The sequence below is a fragment of the Vulpes vulpes genome, chromosome 13, assembly GCF_048418805.1.
Source record: "Vulpes vulpes isolate BD-2025 chromosome 13, VulVul3, whole genome shotgun sequence".
NCBI classification, from domain to species: domain Eukaryota; kingdom Metazoa; phylum Chordata; class Mammalia; order Carnivora; family Canidae; genus Vulpes; species Vulpes vulpes.
The window spans coordinates 20,364,209-20,390,013 of NC_132792.1; positions in this window are offsets into that span (position 1 = coordinate 20,364,209).

A 25,805-nucleotide genomic window follows, 5' to 3' on the forward strand; every position below is an offset into this window, starting at 1 on the left:
TAGTCAAGAGAATGAGCATATCCATCACTTCAATATGTTCCTTGGGTCTCTTTGTCATTTATTTCTTCCCCATTTCCCATAACCAAGCAACCACTGATCTGTTCTCTGTTATATAGATTAGGTCGTATTTTATAGAATTGTGTATAGATGGAATAATAGAGTATGCAGTTTCCTCTCTGGTATTTTTTCATTCAACATAATTATTTTGAGATTCACCAATGTTGCATATATCAATGGTTTGTTTTATACTGCTATCAATGGTGTGTTTTATACTGCCAGTTGTCCATTATGTAGATATATCACAATTCGATTATCTACTCATTTGTTTGAATGTTTAGGACTTTTCCATTTTTTTCAATTACAAGTAAAGGCACAATGATCATTTGCATACAACTTATTGCATGGGCATATGCTCTCACTCTCTTGAGTAAATACCCAGGGGTGGAATGGCTGGGTCATATGGAAGGTATATGTTTAACTTTTAAAGAAATGATCACATATTTCCCAACCATTTTACCTTCTTATCAACAGTGTATTAGAATCCAGTTGTTCTATATCATCATCAACATTTGGTAGGGTCAGTCCTTTTAGTTTGAACCATTCTAAGTGAATGTGTTGTATCGTAATATTGTGGTTTTAACTTAGATTTACCTAATGAGTACTGATACTAGGCATATTTTCATGAGCTATTTTGCCATCTATATTCCTATCAATGTTGGTTCAAAATTCTTTTGCTATTTTTTTATTGTTTTCCTTCTTATTATTGAGTATAAGCACCTTTCTATAAAGATTTTGCAAGTCCTTAGGCATATATGTTTGGCAAATATCTTTGCCCATTTATATAACATGGGCTCCTGAAGAGCAAACATATTTAATTTTGATGAAGTCCTATTTAATGTTTTACTTTCATAATTTGTGCTTTTGATGTCCTATTTAATAACTCTTTACCAAATTCAAGGTAAGACTTCCTCCTATGATTTCTTCTGGAAGTTGTATAATTTTAATTCTTATGATTAGGACAGTGGCTTGCTTTGGGGAAATTTTTATATGGAAGGAGGTAAGGATTGAAGTTTATTTATTTGCATCTGGCTCTCTAATTGTCCCAACATCATTTTGTTGAAGATTATCCCCTTTCCTATTAGTGAATTTAGCACATTTGTTAGAAGTCAATTGACAATATAAAAGAGGGCCCATTTCTTGACTTATTTTGGCTAATCTAGGTTGTTTGCATTACCACATCAATGTTAGAAACAGCTTGTTCATTTATACACAGACCCACAAAAAGTCTCCTGCAGTTTTGATTGAGATTGCATTGAGTCAGACTGTCAATCAGTTTGGAGAGAATTGATGTGTTAATAGTATTGAGTTTTCGAAACCATGAATATGATGTAACTTTTCATGTACTGAGGCCTTCTTTAATTTCCCATCCCAGTGTTTTGTAGTACTCAATATATGGGCCATACACATCTTTTGTCAGATTCATTCCAAGTATTTCATATTTTCTGGTGCCCTTGTAAATGACTTTGTGTTTTAATTTCATTTTATGATTGTTTGTTTCTAGTATATAGAAATATAATTGATTTTTGTATTGACCTTCTGTTCTAAAATCTTGCTAAGTTAATTTACCAGTAGATTTTTGGTGAAATCCTTAGGATTTTCTATACAGATGGTCATGTCATCTGTATATAAAGAGAGTTTTACTTTCAGATCTCTTGCTTGTCTTGCCTGTCTTATTTAACTGGCTAGGACCTTAAGTACAATGTTAAACAGAAATATTAAGAGCAGATATCCTTTCTTGTTCTTGGTCTCAATTCTAGCCTTTTATCTTTCACCATGCTGTGTGATTTGAGTGTAAGTCTTTTGTAGAAGTCTTTTTTCAGGATGAGGAAGTTCCCTTCAATCCTACTTTGCTGAGATTTCTTATCCTAAATGGATGTTAGATTTTGTCAGATCCTTTTTTACGTTGATTGAAATTATTTTATCATTTTTTCTTTTCTAGCTCCTTAATATGAATTCCTTGATTACTGTTTCAAGTATGAAATTAATCTTATAAGTCTATCTTTTTACTTTCAACCTCTCTGTGTAATTATATTTAAAAAGTATTACCTCCAGGCAGCATATTGTAGGGTCTTGCATTTTTATCCAATCTGACAATCTCTGCCTTTTAAATGACAGGCTTAGATGATTTCCATTACATGTGATCATCGATATGGTTAATTTAAATATAACATTTTCCTTTTTGTTTTCTATTTTTATCTTCTGTTTTTCTCTTTGGTACCATTTTCCTTTTTTTGCCTTCTTTTTGGAATAATTTTTTTTCAAACATCCCATTATTACCTTTTTGGTTGGCTTCTTAAACTCTTAGTTTTATTTTTATAGTGGCTATTTGAGGATTTATCAATTACAACTTTATCTTATCAGTCTATGTACAAGTACTATTATACCACTTTCCGTATAGTGTAAGAAACAATAGTTTATTTCCAATTTCCCTCTCATGACCTTTGTGCTATTGTTGATGTGCATTTTACTTCTATGTATGTTATATATCCCATGATTAATTATTATTTTTTATTTAAGCTGTCAATGATCTTTTAGAGAGACTTATAAAATGAAAATGAATGTATTCTCTTCACTGGTGTATTTTTGTATCTGGTTTCCCTCATCTTTGTGTAGGTCCAGACTTCCATCTGGTACCATTTTTCTTCTCCCTGAAGGACTTTCTTTAGTATTTCTTATATTGGAGGTCTACTGATAATGAATTCTTTCAGCTTTCGTACTGTCTCACAAAATTTTTACTTCACCTTCAGTTTTGAAAGATATTTTCACTGGGAATAGAGCTCTACGTTGAAATTTTTTTTCAGGTCTTTGAAGATGTCTCCCCACTATTGTCAGGCTTACTTTCTTTCCAACAAGAACTCTGTAGTCGTTTTTTTTTTTTTTTTTTTTTTTCTGTTTTGAATGTGTCAATTCTGTTTTTTAAAAAGGTTTTCTCTTAATCACCGATTATAGTCATTTTCTTATGATGTGTCTTGGAGTAGTTCTATTGCGTTTGGGGTTTACTGGAATCCTTATCTATAGGTTTATAGTTTTCATCAAATCTGGAAATATTTTGGGCATATGTCTCCCAATATTTTTCTAATACTGCCATTTCAGGGACTTCAATTTTTTTTTAAAGATTTTATTTATTCATAAGAGACACACAGAGAGAGTCAGAGACACAGGCAGAGTGAGAAACAGGCTCCATGCAGGGAGCCCAATGTGGGACTCAATCCTGGGACCCCAGGATCACACCCTGAGAGGAAGGCAGATGCTCAACTGCTGAGCCACCTGGGCATCCCCAGGGCTCCAATTATATGCATGTTTGGCATCTTGAAGTTGACCGACAGCTCACATTGTTTTTTTTTTTTTTCTTTTTCAGTTTTCTCTCTTTCATTTTGTTACTATTTATTTATTAACATTTTTAGTGCCTCATTTATCTGCTGTTAATCATATTCCTCATTACAGACATTTTACTTTTCATCTTGAAAAGTTTAAGATTCTCGTGCTTTATTCTACCTTCCTGAACATCTGCAGTATTGGCATAATAGATGTTTTAACGCTGTTGTCTATTGGTTTTAGCATCTGTTTTCATGAATCCATTTTTATTGATTGATTTTTCTCCTCATGATGGGTCATATTTTCCTGCTTATTTGCCTGCCTGGTAATTTTTTTTGAAAATTTATCAGAAAGGGAGACAGAACATGAGAGACTCCTAACTCTGGGAAACGAACTAGGGGTTGTAGAAGGGGAGGAGGGCGGGGGATGGGAGTGACTGGGTGGCGGGCACTTAGGGGGCACTTGACGGGGTGAGCACTGGGTGTTATTCTGTATGTTGGCAAACTGAACACCAATAAAAATAAATTTATTATTAAAAAAAGAAAATTTACTTGAGAGAGAGAGGAGGAGAGACATTGTCAATTTTATGTTGTTGGTTGCTGGATAGGTTGTATACTTTTGAGTATTCTTGATCTTTGTTCTGGTGTGTAATTAAGTTACTTGGAAACAGGTAGATTTTTTTCAAGGTTTGAATTTAAGGTAGGACTAGAGAAGTCTTTAGTGAAAGACTAATTTTGTCCCAGGACTGAGGCAATACTCTGTGGAGTCCTCTATGTGATGCTCCCATGCATTATAAGGTTTTTCCAGTCTGGCAGGTAGGAACACAAACTGTTCTCTGCTTTGTGAGAGCCCCAGGGGCTCTTCCTTCTAATCCTTCCTGCTGATTACTTGTCTGGCCTCAGGTGGTTTCCTAATATACATGCACTGAGCAGTAATCAACTGAAGACTCCAACGGAACCCTCTTCAGATACCAGAACTCTCCATCTGTGCAGGTCTCTCCTCTCTGAAGCAGTCTCATCTACCTCTGGTTGTTGTCTTTGTGATCTTGAGCCATCACAGGCTTCCCAAATTCTCAACTCTGTCTTGTCACCTCAGGGAGACATCTGGACACAAATTGGATTCCTTTCCCTGCAAACCAACCTGAGAACTATTTCCAGGCATTATGATAGGAAACCACAGGCTCATCTCTTCTGTTTCTCTTTTCTCACTGATTACTCTCCTATACTGCCTGTTATCCAGTGTTTGAAAACTATTATTTTGCATGTTTTGTCTTCATCTTTTTAAAGTGACAGAATAAATCTTTTCCCTCATATTCAATAATGGCCAAAAATGGAAGTCCTTTAGTAGTTTAGGATAGTAATGTTTTGAGAAATGTAATAGCCTGCAAGTAGCTCTCTAGAGAATGTCCCAGAGGGTACTATTGCATTTGACAATCCTATCTTGCTCCTGATACCCACTTGCAAATTGAGAAAAATACTCAGAAGCCAGCTTGTTCACTTCCATATCTACCCTCTCTGGGAAGTTCTGTTTCAAATCTCAGTACATGGTACAATGACTTGCATTTTTATTTACACTTTGCTGCATGAAATCACCCTTACTCAGCTTGAATTGGACTGAATGCCAGCCCTTTGCTTGGATCATTTCCTGGTTCAATTTAGCTATAAATATAGCTAAAATACTGGTCTCACACCTGGTCATTTTGGCTATTATAATATAAGCAGATACAGTCTGCTCTTGGCTAAGTATTCTGATGGCCACTATTCACCGTAAAATGTCAATATGGTCATGCTTTATAGAGATGACCTTAGTACGTATAATTGAATTTTTCTGGCATTGTGGAACTAGAACACATCTGCAAATCACAGCTGGCAACTTCCCTGGTTAATCTAGGCATAAGTACAGCTGGGCCAAAGAATGTACATCCAAGAGAAAAATATCCAAAACAAACAAAAAACCCAAAACATAATGAGAACCAAGAGCTGATATAGAAATTCTAGTTTATTAATTCACTTATTTACCCAACATCTCCTTGTGTTAAATAGCAGAACATATGAGAAATCCACCATGATGCAAACACAGAGTAATGTTTAGTACATTATATCTTGCATTCCAAGATACACACAAAACAAATACACACAATTGTGAAGGAAAATCGTTTTGAAATATCAACTGATGTGAGTCAGTGGATTGCCCCTTGACTCTCGGACAGGCCACAGTTAGAATTTTGCATATTTGGTGTTTAAAGTAGTGATTATCCACACAAAAGAGAGAAAAGGGAAGTTTTCTCAGTGTTTGAGTTTCAAAAGTAAAGGTCTCTCAGCTGATAGGAGAAGGGAAACAGCAAATCCCCTCAGGTCTTATACGAAAATGTCCCCCAGAATTGAAGAAATGAGAGTTGGAGGAATAATGTTTGGAGTAGCTTTCTGGCTTCCTGACAGAGGGGACATTACCTCCTGCCATATTCCATGCTCAGTCTAGCAGGAAGTGGTCTCAGAAGGCTCATAGAATCCATATGCAAAAGGACCCACGTTCTCTTTTCTGTGAGAACCTAGACAGTCAGTAAGAGCTTGGAGTGAAAATGTCTACCTGGTGCCTCCAGACAGACATGTCTAAGACCAGTGCATAGTATGCCGCCTCACCTCAGCAAGATGTAGATGCTTCCGAACAGTGCTTGCACAGCTGAGAAAAGCTCCAGGCTTCCTCCAGTTGAGAATAATCATAGGCTTCCAAAAGAAAGTCAGCCAAGAATGAATCAGACCCTGGATCCTTGCTGACACAGGCCAAGGCATTTCAGCAGAGATCTGCAAAGATCGACAACCAGGAACAGTGATGTTCACATTCTCTCCCAACCCCTTGCACCCCCTCACCATGCCCTGTAATAAATCTCCAAAACTTAGACACGACCGTGGAGGGGGAAGAAACCATGAAATGACCAAGAGATTTTTCTGCTATTCAGCAGAATGGACATTTGTAATAAAAGTAATTTAAAAAAATAGGTCTCATCACAACAAAGTTACTTTTCTTAAACACCTGAAGTGTATAAGAAGTGTAGCAGAAGTTTGTGTGATACATTTAAGCTTACCATTTTCTGGGCCTCTTCTCTAATATCAGCATTGCAAAAGATACTTATTCAGTAAGTCCTGGGCAAATATGGAGTTAGAACTCAGAGGAGGAACAGGAGATGATGTATCTGTTATAGATAGTCTCAATTAATCCACTTCAACATAACTATTATTTGTTATCACACAAATGTTTTCATGTTAGATGGACTTTAGATGTTCTAGGCTGGGCTTGGCTTGGTGGTTCTGCGGATTGGCTGGCACAGCCCTGCTCCATGTATCTTTTTTTCTCCTTCTTGGACCAGCAGGCCAGCCTGCTGTATTTTTTTTTTTTCCTGTGGTTAAGGTGGAAGTGCAAAGGGCAAGTGGAGACTTTAGCGTCTCTTAAAGCTTAGTCTCAGAAGAGGCACACTGTCACATCCGCCCACATTTATTGGTCAAAATCACATCGTCAAGCCCAGAGCAAGGAGTGGGAACTCTGCCCCAGATGTGGCCATGGCAATGGTATGGATTTAGGAAGGGTGAAAAATTGAGGCCAATAATTCAACTGACTACAGATGGGAATGAACAGTTTTTTGAGTGTCTATGGGTATGCCAGACACTTAGCTAGGTGCTTTTACATGTATGCACCTTCATCTGTAAAAACGGCATTACATGGTTGCATTATTTCACCTTGTTTTTAAGAATATGAGAAAATGGGCTCAGAGAGGCCAAGTAGCTTGCCCATTATGTAGCGTTAATTTGAGACTGAACTGAGATTCCAACTTCTGTTGAAAAGGCTGTGACTTGGAGCCACCATGCTGCTGGCCAGGTCACGGGTTTCTTGACATTCATCAAGATCCCTTTTTCCTGAATGACCTTGACTCTAGATGATTAGATAGCTCTGAGGTTTCTTCTTTTTCTTCTTTCACACGCAGTACACCTCCTTTCCCTTTTTGACTTGCTAATTAATTCAATTACTTTTCCTTGATTCCTATTAGTAGGTAACACCATGATTGATACCATCTGGAAAACATTTATCTAAGTCTTGAGTGGAAAGTTTCACAGAACAGGAGATGTAAAAGGAGACCCTCAAGAGGACCTATGCCTGCATAAGTGATAAATTACCAGCCTTGGATTATCTGCCAGGAGCTCTCCCTCTAGGTCTGGGAGCAACACCTTTCCTGCTGCAGTGCCAGCTGTATTATTTACCACATGTTCAGGAACGTGTGTGCCCTCTGCATAAAGTGGGGAGGACAGAACCACTAGGCTTGCATAAACTAGCTTTCAACAGAACCTATTTTCCTCCAATTGTCTGAAGTGCCTGTACCCTGGATAATCATGCTTCATACTTTTAGAAGCCCAGATCCCAACAGCTGGAGGTAAAGCTCCCAGTGTAATGGAAGAAAACATGTTGATACTTTTAATTGGTCCCTGAAGTGAAACCCAAGGAACGATTTATTGGTTGATGGATTTGAGGCTTTCAACTTAGCAGAGCTGGGATGGTAAAGATAAACACATTAGGAATTGGTGGCTAATTATTAGAAAGTTAATTTTATTTCATTTGAGATATAATAATCAACTGAAAATCAGTTGAATTTATTGCTGTTGAAGTTAATGATGCGTATACTTATATGTAAGCATGAGCACCTGCATCCTGGACCATGTTGTGGCTTTCCACTAGTCCCGAATCCTCTGAGGGTCCTGATCCCATGGACTGAAGGAAGCAAAGCTTCAATCCCCAGCCATACAACTCTGTTGCTCAAGTGGGAAACATCTGGGGAGACTGGGGAGCTCTGTGAGCTCTGAGAGCCTGGCCATCAAAGGCACGTGAGAACTTCAAATACTACACACCTGTGTAGTTAGTCAAGTGTTGTTGCAATAACACTGCATAAAAAGCAATTCCCAAATCTCGGTGGCTTCTAACAACAAGCGTAGCAAGTACTCACAAATATTCCTTACTTGTGAATATGTAAATCAGTTTCTTGCTCACAGGACTGTAGGTCAGCTAGGCCCAGCTCTGCTTCAGGTTCAAGATCAGCTTCTTGTCAGTTTCTGTACCTTTCCCTCCAGAACCTGGATCGAGGGGCAGCAGCTACCCGAGTATGTTATTCCCATGGCAAATTTCAGGGACACTGCAGGGCAAGAAGAAACTTGCTGTTTTTTAAAAGCCTCATTTTGGAATAGGCCCATCACCTTAGCTCTTATGCCTTGACCAAAACAACATGGCTTTATGTTGGTGGTCCAGGAACATATGCTGTACCCACAGGGAGGGGGGACTGAATATTTGCTGAAAAAGAATCCTGTAACACATACTTTTATTTTCATTTTTATAGACTCTGACCTTTGTTTTTCTCTTCTATATAATTTGGGGCATTTGAGAGTGTGCTAGCAGAGGTATATATGCATTTGAAGTAACTCATAAAGAAATAAATAGAATAAGAATGTGTAAACATTTTGCAAATTGTGAAATCATGCAATATTGCAAATAGGAAATGATTTCTTAGGCACCCATTAGGAGATCAGCCATGGAATATAAAGTGCTAAGAGTACACAATTCATGAGAAAGATTCTGCTCCAAAGCCTGCTAGTCTACATTGTATTAGGAATTAAAAATATGGTTTTTGATAATAAGCATCCTAGTGGTAAGGGCTATATGGTTATCTCCTTAGACAGGGATTTTCTCACCCACTAACAAATATTTACTGGGATTTACTAGGTGCAGAGCATTTTTTGGTAGCATTCAGGGTGGGTTCGAAGTTATAGGGTTGGTGGAAAGGTGAATAAGGAGGGATTGTAAAGATGAATAAAATGTAATTTCTGCTCTGTGGAAGCTTGAATCCAGTAGTAGAAATAAAATGTGTTCATGAAAAACTGACTTTTTCCTTCCTCCCTTCCTCTCTTTCACTGTTTCCTTCTTTCCTTCCTTCCATCTTTCTATACTATGATGATTAAGAGTACACACTCTGGAGCCAGATTTCAAGGGTCAAATCATTACTAGGTTTATATCCCAAGGTAGGTCATTTAACTTCTATGTGCCTCAGCTTGCTTATCTGTAAAATGGAGAAAATAATTATGACAAAAGCAGTTGTTATCTCACCACATTCCCTTGGCATTTGCCTGTACACGCTTAAGAATGCTAATATCAGATCCTTATGAATCTTTGCCTGCAAGCACCTTTTCTTCACTGGTCATGGGAGTATGCTCAAGCCTGCCCAGAGGGTCCTGGAAGGAGCTCCCAATCAATGGTAGATGTGGGCTGATGATAAATACTTCATCTTCCTCATTTCTTCTTACTCATCTCGTTTGGGATGACTTCGAGGCTTATTCTGCTCATATGCCATTGTTTCCCAGTGAGATTAAACTCCAGTTATATATATGATATCTGACATGATTACACATATTTAATGGCTTCTTTCCTCTCTACCTTACTTGCCAACTCCCTATTCTGGTTCCTGAGATCACTGCTAAAATAGACTACTTGCACATAAGCCCTTGTTTAACAGACTTCTCCAGAAAACTTGAAACCAAGACAATAATTGCACCTACATTTTATGGCTGTTATGAGAATTAAATATGTTAACATATATCTGACACTCTTATGCCAGGGTCTGAAACTTAGTAAGCATTCCGTAGGTGTTAGTAATTATCCCAATAAAATGAAGGTTCTGTGAGGGGAAGATATTCCTTAAGAGGTACAGTGTTCAACTAAAATTTGTAAACATATGGGATGCCTGGGTGGCTCAGTAGTTGAGTGTCTGCCTTTGGCTCGGAGCATGATCCTGGGGTCAGGGATCAAGTCCTGCATCGGGCTCCTTGCAGGGAGCCTGCCTGCTTTTCCCTCTACCTATGTCTCTGCTTCTCTCTGTGTGTGTATCTCATGAATAAATAGATAAAATCTTAAAAGAAATTTTTAACAAAGTAATAGGGAAGTGTGGCTCATTCTTAGGAAAAAGGCAATCTGCATAAACAGACTCTGAGAGGGCCCTGGTTGGATACAGTGAACATTAAAGCACCTGTTTTAAATATGTTCAAATGATTAAAAGAAAACATAATCAAAGAATTGAAGGAAAAGAGAGTTTTGATGACGCAATAGGTAGGAAATTTCAACAGAGAAATAAGACCTAAGAAGAAATCTACATGGAAATTCTAAATCTGAAAAGTAAAATAAACAAAATGAAAAATTTGCTAGGACGGCTTAAGAATGGTTTGGAAATAGCAGAAGAAGAGTGAATGAATTTGAAGATAAACCAAGAGAAATTATCCTATCTAAAGAACTGAAAGAGAAAAAAATTAAAGAAAAATAACAGATTCAGAAACGTGGGACATCAAATATTCTAACATTCACATACTTGGATTCCAACAAGAGTGGAGGGAAAGGGGCAGAGAAATATTTAAAGAATCTATGACTAAAGTTCCCCAGATTTTTCCAAGTTACTGCATATTCAATAAGCTCACCAAAACACAAGCAGTCAAAATAAGAAAAAAATCGTGCTTAGTTACCTCATAGGCAAGCTTCTTAAAGAAAAGATTAAAAAAAGAGTATTTGATAGTGGCAAGAGAAAAATTATAATTACCTGCAGAGGAACAATGTGATTAATAGATGACTTCTCATTAGAAACAAAGGAGGCCAGAAGACATCAGAATAATATATTCAGTGTTGAGAGAAAAAACTTATTAATGAAGCATTCTATATACCAAAATATCCTTCAAAAAATGAGACAAATAGATATTTTCACATACAGAAAAGTGAGAATATTCATTGGCATAAGATCTACCCTGAAAGAAATTCTTGAGGGTGAATGAAAATGCCAGCAAATGGTAATGCAGGTCTATATGGAGGAAAGAAGAGCACTCAAAATGGTAAAGATGGGTGTGAAGTGAGAGAATATATACATATACACTTATTTTCTCATAATTCCATTAAAAGATAAATGATTGAAACAAAAATTACTATTGCAGAGACTATAATATACATTTTTATAATTAAAAACTATAGTAAAAAGAATAGTGGAGGTAAATAATTTTTTTGCAAGATGCTTATATTTTATTGAGGTAATTCACTATGGATTGAAGGGAAAAGAAATAAATGAAGAAATTTCAAGAAAGCAAATAGAAACTGACTTATCAGTGTCTATAGAATACATCTACAGTAAGCAATAAGAGGAAAATTCATAGCATTAAATACCAAAATCAGTATAAAAAGAAAAATACAGGGATCCCTGGGTGGCGCAGCGGTTTGGCGCCTGCCTTTGGCCCAGGGCGCGATCCTGGAGACCCGGGATCGAATCCCACATCGGGCTCCCGGTGCATGGAGCCTGCTTCTCCCTCTGCCTGTGTCTCTGCCTCTCTCTCTCTCTCTGTGACTATCATAAATAAATAAAGATTAAAAAAAAATGTTTAAAAAAAATAAAATAAACTCTGATTCTTTAAAAAAAAAAAAGAAAAAAGAAAAATACATGAAGCATCCAACTAAAAAAGATGAGAAAGATGAGATGCCTGGATGGCTCAGTGGTTGAGCATTTGCCTTTGGCCCAGGGAGTGGTCCCAGGATCCAGGATGGAGTCCCTCATTGGGCTCTTGGCAGGGAGCCTATTTCTCCCTTGGCCTGTGTCTCTGCCTCTCTCTGCGTGTTATGTCTCTAATAAATAAATAAAATCTGTTAAAAAATGAGAAAGAACAATTAAATGGAATGTAGAGGGAAGAAATTTTAAAAAGATAAAAGAAATTTATAACAAATTAGAAAAAATACAGATTTAAAAACACGAAGTGAATTGTTCAGAAAATCAAGAAATAGTCCCCTTGAATTTGTTAATCTTTTTTTAAACATTCTTTTAATGGCCCCAGGTGAGAAAATTTTGTTTTATTTGTTTATTTTCAAGTAATCTCTATGCCCAGTGTGGGGCTCTAACTCAGGACCCCGAGACCAAGAGTCATAGGCTCCACTGACTGAGCTAGCCAGGTGCCGCAGCATTTGCTAATCTAATGGAAGAGGAGGCTAGAAAGAGGATATCCATTAGTGTTACACTCCTGACCTTTTTTTTTTTTTTAAAGATTTTATTTATTTATTCATGAGAGAGACAGAAAGAGAGGCAGAGACATAGGCTCCCTGTGGGGAGCCTGATGCGGGAATTGATCTCGGGATCATGACCTGAGCCAAAGGCAGTCACACAACCACTGAGCTACCCAGGCACCCCCTGACCTTTCTACCCCATGGAGAGGAGTGACTAACCTGATTGGTGACTTTGGAAGGGGGGGGGGACAGAGACACAGAGAGAGAGAGAGACACAGAAAGAGAAGAATTCATTGGACACCACTGGAGTTGGCTAAGTTCTAATCATTACTGTGAAATTTAATAATCCAAGAGAGAAAATTAAACAATTACCTTGCCTTTCTGGTTTCATCTGTATTTCAGAAATTATCACCTAGCTTTCATGGATAAAGGAAAGTTCTATACGGAATAATTTCCACAAATAAATAGGAAATAAAGGGATAAAATTATTAAGTCATTTTATAAGCCCACTGAAATAATTGATTCCGACAGTGGTAATCAATCATTTCACAAGTGCATTCAAATGGTGCTCCCCTGGGCCACACCATAGCACCTAGGTATTTGTTACAAGTGGAAAGCTTTTGGTCCCCAGCCCAAACCTACTAAATCAGAAACTCAGGGGGGTGGAGCCTAGCAAATGTGTTACAACAAACTCTGCAGGTGATCTTGATGGATGTTAAAGGTTGAGAAATGCTTTGTGCCATCATGGCTCAAGTTATGTAATTCTTCAGAGGAATTCAAGAGGATGAAGGCCCTTCTGAAGATGTCCAAGTGTCCCATCCAGACCCTTGATTTTACTGCTATTTCAGCCAGGGTTGAGATTCCGAGGTGACAGCAAGGTCTTTGTATTTTGAAGGCTCAATAATGCTATTATGTTTTGTCTTCCATTGGCTCTGACCCTTCAGGTAAGATTGTGTCTCAAACACAAGTGCAGAAAGGTCGGAAAGACCTTTTCAATCCACATTTACTATTTGGACTATTAAATAGTAATTTTTATTTCTGAAGCTTCCCTAAGGAACTGGGGCGAATTGAGTTAATCAAATTTTCTAGACTGCTCTGATTCCCCTACAGCCATATAGACCTGGCTCCTGTCATTTTGAATTTCTGAGCTTTTATTTTTGTCAAGAAGATTGGATAATATATTCATGTGCTTCAAAGCAGCTTGCAATCCTCTTGGCAAAATGACCTGTATGTGATAGAAATGTTGCACCAACAATCCCTACATTATTTTGAGGTTTTTATTTGGCTGTTACAGTGTGTGTAGGTATTCTTAATTTGTACACATTCCTGGAGGGCCAAGTCTGAATTCTGCTGTGTTTCCTTTGTAGCAGGCTAAATACTGCATGACATCATGTACTAAATGAGTATATTTTGATGATCAAGCTGCTGTGAAGAAAATACTATTTCTCTTTGGACATACTTTTTGAGAAGTGTGTTTCCCTTGTAGTCCTCTCTGTTCAAGGTCCTGCAGATGGCAAAGCCTTCATAATACCATAGGCTGAATTTCTCAGTCCATATAAAGTAAGTCACAATACTATAATAGCATTTCTTCTCATCTCTCTCCAAGTGCATGGTGGGAATTTCTGCCCACTGCCCCAGTATTTCTCCCAAGTAGTTCTGAGAGTCTCCAGCTGGTGTGTAACCCACGAGTGATACTCTTCCTAAGTCCTACTCCAGGTCCCGGTGGTCATACCTTCTGGGAGGGTTGATCCCAAAGCAGCAGCCAAGCAAATGGTGCCTCTTTGGGATAATGATGGAAGAGGTTACAACAGCTGCCACTAGTCTTTGCTACTGTACCTGCACTGACAAGGTGCTTTGATAAGAGCAGCATTCCTTATTGCTAACCAGCACCCCCAGGGTTTGACACTTGCACCATATCATGATTATCTTGTTGAATTAGCTTTTTGTGTGTGCACGTGTGTTTGAGGACTGCATGTCCATTGTATCGTAGGATGTATGTGCTTTTCTACTGGAAGCATATTTTACTGAAGTATAGCTGCCACACAATGTTATATTAGTTTCAGGTGTACAACACAGTGATGCAACAACTCTGTGTGTTATGCTGTGCTCACTGCCAAGTATCATTACCATCTGTCAGCGCTCAAGGCTATTACAGTACCATTGACTATATTCCCCATACTGTGCCTTCACTTTTTGTGGTTTTTACTGGACCTCCACTGTAGCCCACTTGCCTGTAGAAGTTGTCATGGGACTAGGTTGGGAAATTATCAGAGTGACAAGTCAAGACTTATGATCTTACCTCCCTTCTATTCCAGGCCAGTTTTCTCCGATCCAAACTCACATATTTGAATATCGTGTTTTAGGATGTAATTCTCTGACCCACTTCAGGCCTGGATGTGTGTGAATGCTAGGGTAAACATAGTTGTGTCCCTGCTTTAGATAAGATTGTAGGTTAATATGACAAACTTATATTAAAGAATTTTGGGTCTGACTCCTTGGAAGCCATCTGAGAAAAAGAACAAAGCACTCTAAATGCGAGAGGGTAATAGCAGTGAAGTTCTATGGTCTCTAGAAACACGTCTTCATTTACTTGTGCCTTCAACAAGTATTCATTAAATGTTTACATGTTCTAGACCAGGAATTACAAATGGATTCCATCTTGTGTGCCAACTCTGATCAACTGTGGTTACTGTCTATAGCAGTCTGAGTCTACATGTGGGCTCAGCAGGAAAGTGTCATGAGTGATTAGGAATGTCAGCTGTGGAGGAATAGGTACTAGTGGCAGCAGACACACCAGGTATTTGCCATCCCTCTTTCCGTCTCTGGAGATGCAGCAATAAATAAGACACATGCATGTTTTTAAGTAGCTGAAGTGTCCTGGCAACAGAAATTCACAGGATTTAATCTTGGGGTTGTTTTATTTTTTGTTTTGTTTTGGCTTATATTCCCTTCCCCAGAGATGCCCTTGGTCATCCAGCTGTGACCATCTTGGCATGTACTTGTGTCTGTCTCCTACTGATTCCATGGTCTCATCTGGATCTATAGCATCTGCAGGCTGTCACAGTCTCACTTCTTGTGGTTAATGCACAAGACCAGCTCATCTCCTGCTCGGAAGAATTGGAAATGACATTTCAAAGCAAAATTGCCCCACAACTCAAGAAAAATCTGTCCTGGATAAAAAAAAAAAAAAAAAAAAAAAAAAAAAAAAGTTCAGTTCCCTATAGTATGATACAATTTGACATCCTAATTAAAGTAACCACGGAGGAGGGTCAAAGAGGGAACGAAAGGAAGAGATTCACATTTCAAGTAGCAAAGGAAAACCCTTTAGATGACTTGGCGTGCAGATGAAAGAGACCTCAGCTCCCGAAGCTAATTACCTGCAGCATTAATTCAGGATGTGAGAGACAAATGATGCACCTTTGTAAAAGTGCCCCAAGACAGTCCGTTGAGGCTGATTAGTAAAAGCAAAGCTGGTGGGGAGGTCTGGGGAGCACATGCAGGGAGTTGTGATTCCACTATGTATTGTCTAGTTTGCCAAAGAAATGGCCAGCATGTGAGTTCTATAAAAATTGATTAATCATTTGAAGCCAGATGTATCCTTTATTGAACCTGGCTCTTCCTTATTAAATATAGTGATTATAACCAGAAAGAAGGAAATAATACTTAGAACGATCCGTCATTATTCCTATATACTGCTAATGAAGCAAAAATACCTTTTTATTTAATAGGTATTGAGATAATCAAATATAAAACCAAAGGGTCTCTTCAATTTCCTGAAACAATTAATGATGGTGAATACAGTATTCGTTTAAAAGCAAGGCTCTCCTTCACCTTCACAATCAAAACAATTAAAGCATCTGGGTTGCTTTCCTTTTCTTTCTTAATAAGGAAAAATAAAAGTCATCCTAGTTCTGCAAATGGCAAAGTTCCACATCATGCTTGAGTTGCAGTATAAGGAGGGGAAAAAGCCTTTGCTAATGAGTATGTGTTGCTTATGTCATCCCACTGTTTCTTCAATACAAACTTACTATTTTGTTTTTCTAACTTTTCTGTCCTTTATTCCTGGCACAGCACCCACCCTGCTTTTTTCGCCCCAATCCAATTCTGATTTTTAGTAGGAATGCTCATATTCAGACATGCTCCTGCTCCCCACCTCTCCCCACTGTAGTTCAAGGAGTAGTATCAGACCCAGGAAAGGTCAGTGTTCCTTCCCTGGTAGTTTAAAACTTGGAAAGAGAGAGACACAAGCTGTCTTTCCTCACTGGATGAAGTTGTTTGTTAGCAGGCATGTTTAAAGCTCATGGATAGAGAAGAATGAGAAAGCTGGAAATGAAAGACTGGGAATGACGCCCTGACTGAATCCTATTTTCTTTTTTTTTTTTTTTAATTTTTTTTTATTTATTTATGATAGGCACACAGTGTGAGAGAGAGAGAGGCAGAGACATAGGCAGAGGGAGAAGCAGGCTCCATGTACCGGGAGCCTGATGTGGGATTCGATCCCGAGTCTCCAGGATCGCGCCCTGGGCCAAAGGCAGGCGCCAAACCGCTGCGCCACCCAGGGATCCCTGAATCCTATTTTCTGCAGAAGGCTAGCAGGGTCCATTCCTGTGCCCCAAATTCTCAATTGTTACATGAGATGCTCCAATACCTTCCTATTAATTCCTCATTTTGATTGAGCTAATTCAATTTGAATTTTGATAACAAAGAGCCCTAACTACTGAACTACCAACTAAGCACGCTAACCATTCGCCTGGCATTAGTGATGCTGAGCAGTTGGGACTGTTTCATCTACCCAGAGGGTGGACATTAGCTGTTAGCAAGATCCTAAGGAATGGCAGTGATTTGGGAATGTTCTGAGGGATAGTTGGGAATATGTGAGAGGCTAGAGCAAATTTGCTCCAAGCAGAGCATGACAATTAGCATTCAAATGACCAAGGCCCAGGCCCTGCTGTTTCAGGATTAATAGGGAGCCCCTAGCACAGGATTTGCACAGCCAAGAAATGAGATTATTAATCTCTTGCCTTCTATCCCTTCTCAATTACTAGCTCTTCATGCCTGCCTCTAAATTTGGCATCACTTATCAGCTTTGACATCCAAATCCCTGCGCAGCATCCCCTTTGGCCAAACCTTACCTTTCCCTGACTTTGAGCTTCCTGGGTAAACTCTCCCCGTATTCATGCCCATGACATTCATCCGCAGCCAACTGACCTTCGTGCTAAAACTGCACCGATCAATACAGTGGCTGCTAGCTACATGTGTCTATTTACGTTTATATTTTTATTAATTAAAAATTTGTAAGATTAAAAATAGAGCTACTCAGCCAGATTTCAAGTACTCAGCAGCCCCAAGTGCCTAGTAGCTACTGTACTGGACATTTTTCAGCATAGCAGAAACCTGTTAGCCCCATTCTATCAAGTAGTTCTTGACTGACCAGACCACCCTTGTCTGCCCTTTCAGTAGCTACTGAGAGAAGATGCAGGAGAGAATAATGAAATATAGCAGTCAGAAGATTCCTTATCTCTCCCAGGAATAGCAGATATGTTACAAGTGCCTCCGTGCTCCCCCTGCCTGCCCCTGGCAGACCTCACCACTTAATCACAGCACCATTTCCCACTGAACCAAGGTGGCTCTTGCAACCTTCCTGAGCACTCTGCCCCTGGAAGCTTCTAACGGCAATGGTCAGGGTGGATATTTGAGAATCTGTTGCCAGCCCAGTCCCCTCCTTTAGCTGAAGAGGTAATCAAGGTCCAGTGGAGCAAGTGAGTAAGACAATCTACACTAGAATTTAGGCCTTCAGATTTAAAGCAGTAGCGTAGCATGTTGGGATAGGCCAGTAAATTCTAGAATTAATCTGCTGGGGTTCAAATCTCAGATCAACCTTTTAATTTCTGGGTGGTCTTGAGCTTAACTGTTTTTGGGGTCTAGTTCCCTCATTTATGAGTTGGGGATTTTAGCAATAATGCTTTGTTCAAAACATTGCTGTGGGCAGTGCATGTGATAATTAGCGTAAAGGTGCCTGGCATACAGTAAGTACCGAATGAATGATAGCTATTACCATTACTGTGTGGCGCAGAGGCCCCATTTATTATTCTGGGCATACAAAAGAGGAAGCAGAAAATCAAAATGACTGTAGCACACATCAAGGTCACACAGCTAGTTCACTGTGGAGTAGAGGTTTCCACCTAAGTATATTTATACCGAGTCCAGCGCTCTATTACATCATGTTCTCGAAGCAATTCCTGCTTCCTTAGGTACTCTAACATTCCTTGTCACCCTTCCAGTGCAGGGTACTAAAAAATTCATGTATGTGTGTACTTACATAGCCCTCTGACACAGCCAACAGAGATCCTGACAGATAAATTGATTATGAACCTGTCTTGTTGGGACCTTCTTGTCTGAGTAAGCTCTTGCCACCATTTGGCCCTCGGCTGGTTAGAGATGAACCCTGAGGTCTATATCACAGCTGGCTTTCTCCACAGGTTCCCAGGCCCATGAAAGGAGCAATTTACTATGTAGTATCATGAAACTGATAGTTTGATTTGTAAAAACCGCATTTTATAAACCTAATAACTGTTTCAAGTTTACAAGTAAAGAAAACAGGCTCAGAGAACGTCAGTAGTTTGTCCAAAGACAAACAGCTAAGAGGTGGTGAAATAGGGAGTCAAACCTCAATTGCCAGAAGAGGTTAACCCCCGTTACCCAGCCACTGCTGCAAGCCGCAGAGGGTGGGGATGCGTGCCAGGGGAGGGCTGGGCACCGAGCCTTAGCAGGTCCTGGGGGAGGGATGAAGTGGCTGGTCTCAGCAGAAGAGTATCACCAGCTTTTTGAAAACCACCCTCGTTGCTGCAAAAGCAATTCAGCCATCATGCCTGACAGTCTGTTAGTTGGGAATGTCATTTTTAATAAAACCATATTTTAAGCCACTTGTTAATTACCGGCTATTCTAACAGAGGAGCCTAAAGACTTCCTATCTTTGGACTTTGTTATTTTGGCAGGATTCGGGTTCCTTTTGTAGTTTTCTGAAAACCTTAACCCAATCTCTACATGCTCGCTGGCATTTCCTTCTGCCTTTCCTCCTTAGCGGCAAGCAGTACAGGAGTAAGGCTATTTAAAGACTTTTCCTCCAGTAAGATGAATGGTCGATTTATCTTTTTAAAAAAGGAAACTTTCTCCAAGAAGGTGTTTTGTGAGGATGAGTGCTTTTTAAACCTGAATATCATCAATCATCTTTTTTTTTTTTTTTTTTGGTCCAGAAGGTAGATAATTTGTCCAGAATTCGTATATCCTAACCTAGTTAAATGACAAGGAAGGAAGCCTCTAGCTTGCTCCATCGGCGTGGTTTATACACTCAATCTAAGTGTCATCCCTCCAACAGTCTGCCTGAAGGTAGTTCTTTCTGTTGTAAGACTGTGGCCATGCGGCAAAACAGCTTAAAGTTCTTAACTAGCAACTGAATTGATCACATTTCATGTCCAACATTTGGATTAGCTGATTTTTTTTTAAAGAAATGTGTCTACTTTTTAAACTGCAGTATACCAAGTGTGTCTTTCAAAGAGGGACCACCCCCTTTACATGTTTACCTTAGCAAACAGCAAACTTGTTCTAACACAGACTGTGGAGGAGACAGGAATCCTGTGAAAGGAATAAGTAGGATTTGCAAATATGAGTCAGCTGGTAGCAAGTTGCAACTGCAGGTCACATTCCAAACCTGGAAGCTATGATATACATAAGATCCGGGCATTTAGAAAGAAGAAAAGAATCTGAAAATAAGGGTTAGGATCTCTCACTATTTATCTTTGCCTCATCACTTGCACTATGGTTATTTTGTTGAAGCACAATCTAAGTTACAGATATAAATCTATTTTCTGCCTGAGAAATGGTTTTCCTCAAGCTGGTGGTGAAGATTACTCTTGCTTTCTGTGGGGCTATGCCAGTGGCTGCTCTGGTGTCTTCAGAATCATTTCAGGACCAGTGCATTCAGGCATTCAGTCCCTGCAGATGAAACCTGTCCCTTCACGTGTTGATGTGCTTCTGTGCAGCTGAGTCTGTCCCAATTCACCACCCCAGCGCAAGCAGAGACTATTAATTTTGTAATGAATTACCGTAGGGACACCACAAAACACACAGACACGCAGACACAGACACACACACACACACACACACACACACACATCCCAATAAGAGCACCAGCCAGCTTCCCTCAGGGGTATGGACACCAGCAGCAGGTTTATTCATTGTCAGTCCTGGTCTTTGAAATGTTGTCCTGGTTAAATCTCAGCAGTGTCATTTTTGGCTATTTTGGCAGTTAGGTGCTGAGAGTAATAGAGACATTTTTGACTTTTTTCTTTCCGTTTTCGTACTCTCTAGTTCTCCATTGGGTAAAAATGAAACCTAGGCAATGTTTGTGACACACTTAGAATCCTTTGGGAAAAGCGAAAAAAAAAAAAAATCAATCCATGATAAACTAACATCATTTCTTATTTCCCAGTGAAATGAAAGCTTAGCTTCTGATGTGATTTTGGGTTAGACCAACTTCTGACGTGCCACAGGCCTTCAACCTTGTATTCTGTTGGACACAGGTCAAGACGGTGTCTTCTCAAAAGATCGTTTCCGGGCAAAGGGACAGAAATAACATCGTGGTTCATCATTTGGGTTCTGATGTTACTTGGGCACAATTTTTAAGTTTGGCTTTCCTGTTCAGTTCTGCCTTTTGCTGGGTTTTCAGCACACGAAATCCACTTCTGCAAACACGTGTTGGAAAGCGCACAGAAACCAGTAGATGGCAGAAGTGCACTGCCTAAAATCAGGGGATGGCATTCCAGCAGCACTCCAGCCTGGCGCTGGCTACTGGCTCAGAGGGGGTAGGGAAGAAGCTGCGCTCCTTATTGACTGATCCACTGACCCCTGTCTCCTCCTCTCCTCCTCTCCTTCTAATTGCAGTCCTGGGTGCTGTTCTCCTCCCGCTTCTCCAGCACTCTGCCAGGATGGTGAACTCCAGCAAGCAGATCTGCAAGATGACAGTGCAGCTTCAGTTTGGGATGGCCTGGAAGTCTTGAACTTTCCCAGCACTGTGGTCCTGGCAGCTTTTTGAAGAAGATCCTAAATATGCCTGGGACTAGGATTCTTAGCTTCAAGTGGGAATAAGGCAATAGGTAAATAGGCTACTTTTAATAAATAACCTCTGTTCTCTGCCATACATGTCACTCATTCATTTTCTCTTAAATGTGTTTTTTTTTTAAGATTTTATTTATTTATTCATGAAAGACATAGAGAGAGAGAGAGAGAGAGAGAGACAGAGAGAATGAGAGACATAGGCAGAGGGAGAAGGAGGCTCCATGCAGGGAGCCCGATGTGGAACTTGACTCTGGGTCTCCAGGATCCCGCCTTGGGCTGAAGGCAACACTAAACCGTTGAATCACCAGGGCTGCCCTTAAATGTGTATTTAATTCTTACCACGAAGTAGGCATCAGGTTAGAACCATACATTAGACATATTCAAGCAGTGCAAGAAACCTACAGCTATACTATGAGGGACATACAGGCCATTAACAGGCATAAAGACAGGTAATGGTTGTTTCAGTAAGAGTGGATACAGGACACCAACAACACGGATGAGCTTTCTAGTGGGAGTAAAGCCTAAAGGAGATCTCAAGGGCAATTGGGAGCAAGCCAGGCAGAGTCAAGAGAGGAAGATTCCAGGCTAGAGTCTACTCTAGAGATAAAAAGAATCTAAGCTGGGAGAAAGTGCTGTCCCCTGGGGACCTGAGAAGTTGATTGAAATCTAGGGTGGAGCAGTGATAATGGAAGAGAGGGAGGTGGGTCTTGCACGCTATACCAAGGAGTTTCCTTTAGCCTGAATTTACTCTATCACTGAGGAGCCATGAAAGATTATATAAAAGACAGTGTTCTGATTATGTCTGCTCTTCAGATGGGCCATTCTGGTGGCATTTATAGAATGAATTGGAGGGAGGAAGAAGGGGAGAAGTGAGGATGAGCATTCCTGATAGTCACAATGAGGTTGTGGCAAGGGGATAGAGAGCAGCAAGTGGATGGTTAACAAGTTATTAGGAGGGTAGAAAAGATATTTGGGGACTTATTCTCTGTAAGGGGTAAGAGAGCAGGAGACTCAAAAATAACCTCTTAGCCTTGATCTGGGGTAACTTTAGAGATTTTGTTGTCATTAACCAAGTGTAGTACTGGGCAGAAAGTCAATGCTGAACCCCGGTGATGTGCAAAGAACTTTGTCAGAACTAAAGAGCACGAAACTATAATTAGTTAATATTCATTTATCAATTCATTCATTTAAACAACATTCATGGGTCATCTAGTTTACATGAGGCAATATGCTGGGTCTTGTGTACAATACCAGTATGAACAAAAATGATACTTTCTAATCTTTAATGTGTTTAGAGAACACTTGTTTCCTCTTACTATTTTTCCTATTGTGTTTACTGCTTCAGTTACACATTTGGATTGCATTTGGATTGTATTGTATTATACATGTTGTATTATTTCTCAAAATTATTTTTATGTAAGCCTCCTCACTTTATCTAGAATAAAAGCTGCTTAGGGGCAAGTCAGCAACCAAAACTCTGATGGTTTCACAAAAAAAGCATTTTGAAAATTCTTGTCAAATGAAATAAAATATAGCTATAATTCCTAAAGCTATTTTGACACATTGTTTGGAACTCTCCTGCCGTTCGTATTATCATGAGAATTGGAAAAAAGAAAGAAAGAGAATAAGGTTGAATTTTCTCTCAACTTCCTTTTTTCTGGTGACATTCTCATAATACTACAAACAAACAAAGCAAACAAGTGGAACAAAAACGGGTGAATAACTAGATTCTGTAATGGGAGAATTGAATAGATCATTGATAGTATCCCTAATATCTAGGAGACTTTACTGTAAAGACGCATACAACAATGATGCACCGTTTGCAGGATCGGGCTTGGAGATATTTTTATTCTTCCAGTTAGACAAGCCTTTGTGTCCTTACAAAAGATATACTGAGCTCCTATGTGTCAGCACTGATGATACGAGGTTTAACACAATAGGCACAGTCCTTCTCAGGATGCTTAAAATGTAGTGAGGACAACAGACAGACAAGCAAACACAAGTATATGGTATTCCCACAATAATAAGAACCTGTGTTAATCCACCAAGATTTGGCTCCCTTGTGACAGCACATTTGTGGAGGAAATGTACGGTTACACTTATGAGACAGGGAAAAACTAACTGGGTCATGAGGACCTAAATCCATTGCTTTGGTCATCATTACAGAGCTAGAACCCAGCTGTCCAATGAAATAAGCACCTAATGACAAGAGACAGAGTTTCCTAAGTCCTTAGAAAGAGCCTCTGCACCAGAGATGGCAAACACACTAGGCTTTATTTTATGTAAGAGGTCAAATTGATTGGAAGTAGTTTCCCAATGTGCCATGCTGAGCAAGATTTAGTGGGGAAGAGCGATTGTTTTCAAATGAGCAATTATGTAGGAAGGGAGGGTAGTGACACATGGCACATATCAGTGCATCCTTCATTACACTATGGCTTAGTCAATACTACCGACATATTTTAAAGAAAGCAAGCATAGAGGAGTTGAAATGTACTACCTAGAAACACAGGGATTAGAGAAGGAACCTAGGGTAGGAATTGTTCATTTCTGAATCTGAGAGACTCTGACATTCAGGTCTCTAAGCAGGTGAATGCTGTCAAGGGTCAGTCATGTTTGATCATGTTGCATCATGGCATCAAGACCCTTGAGAATCTGCTTTTTATTTTCAAATCCTATGTTCGGGAGGGCTTTGTAATCCTGCTGCCAAGCTCACTAGTACCAGGAAGAAAGATAGTTGGTAAGAAGTTTCGGTTGTTTTTTTTGTTTGTTTGTTTTTTATTTTTATTTTTTTTTGACAAATGTGTACTGAAACTTTATTCATAACCATCAAAGGCAGAAAACAATTCAAATTTCCAACAACTAGTTAAAGAATAAACATAATTTGGTTTATCCATACATTACAATGCCTTTCAGCAACAAAAAGGAACATACTACTGATACTTGCCGCAACATGGGTGAATTTCAACTCAGTTAGAGGTGAAAGAAGATAGACACAAAAGATTCCATGTACATGACATTCTGGAAAAGGTGAAACTGTAGAAACAGGGAACAGATCAGTGGTTGCCGAGGCCAGGGGTTGGAAGGGAGGAATTGACTGTACAAATGGCATGAATGAAATTTGGGGGCTGATAGGAACATTCTAGATTTTGTGTGTGGTGGTGGTGGTGATGTGACTAAACATATTTATCAAAAGTCATAAAACCATATCCTTAAAATTGGTGAATATTATTTCACGTAAAATTTGTCTCAATAAATCCGACTTTTTTTTTTCCCCAAAACAAAAATTTGACAAATCATTCTGAGGTACATTCCCTCTATATGCACTTTGTTGGGAGTTTTTATCGTAAATGGTAAGATGTTTGGGATCATTTGGGAAAGCATTAAAATCTGGTTTTTGGAATTGTAAGTCCCAAGGTTAGGCCCTTGGTTATGGTAAATTCATCCTAACATCATGCCCTCCTAAGGTTTCTTGTTTGTCAACCTGGCCTGTCCACATGCACTGCCTGGAAAGTGTCTTCATTTGGACTTTAGTGAAACCCACATGAAATTTTATCAGTTAGCCAAGTAACCTAATTTGTGAAACTTATGTGCAGAAAACTGATGACAAATTATTCAAGAAACTCACACTTCTATGTTTTGATGAATAGAAGCTTTAAAAATAAACAAATGTGGCAATTAAAACATATATGAGTTCAATTTCAGTGATTTTTGGCAAGAAGCTACTACTTACTTTCTTTTCTCACTGGCATCTTCCCCTGGTCTACTTGCAAATTCTGCAAAAATCTTTGTTCTTGAATGTATTTAAATGCAAATTCCAAGTTTACCCACACATTCTGTTAATGATGTGAGAGTTCTAATGCATTTTATTTCTCACTTAAAAGATGAAGCAAAATGTAAATTTGAAGAACATGGGAGGACTTTTCTTTCTGCCTTTTTAAAAATGCCTCCAAGTGCCATCCTTCAGGCTGAAATACATGGAAAAGAAACGCCTAATAACAATTGCTGCTTGGCCTTGGCAGTTGGCATTGTATTTCTTGCAAATGAATATCTCAGCATTGAGTCACAGGAACTATTTGCCACATAAAAGTGCAAGTAAAGTAACTTCCTCCAAGGGAAAGAAAGACTTGAAGACATTAGAGACTCAATAAAACACTGATGTTCCAATGGCTCAGCAATTGGAGCAGTTCATTTGGAAGTAGTGCTAGAATGGAAAGGAAAGGAAGAGAAAAGCAGTTGGGAGGAGGAGGTTGACGGCAGAGGCAGAG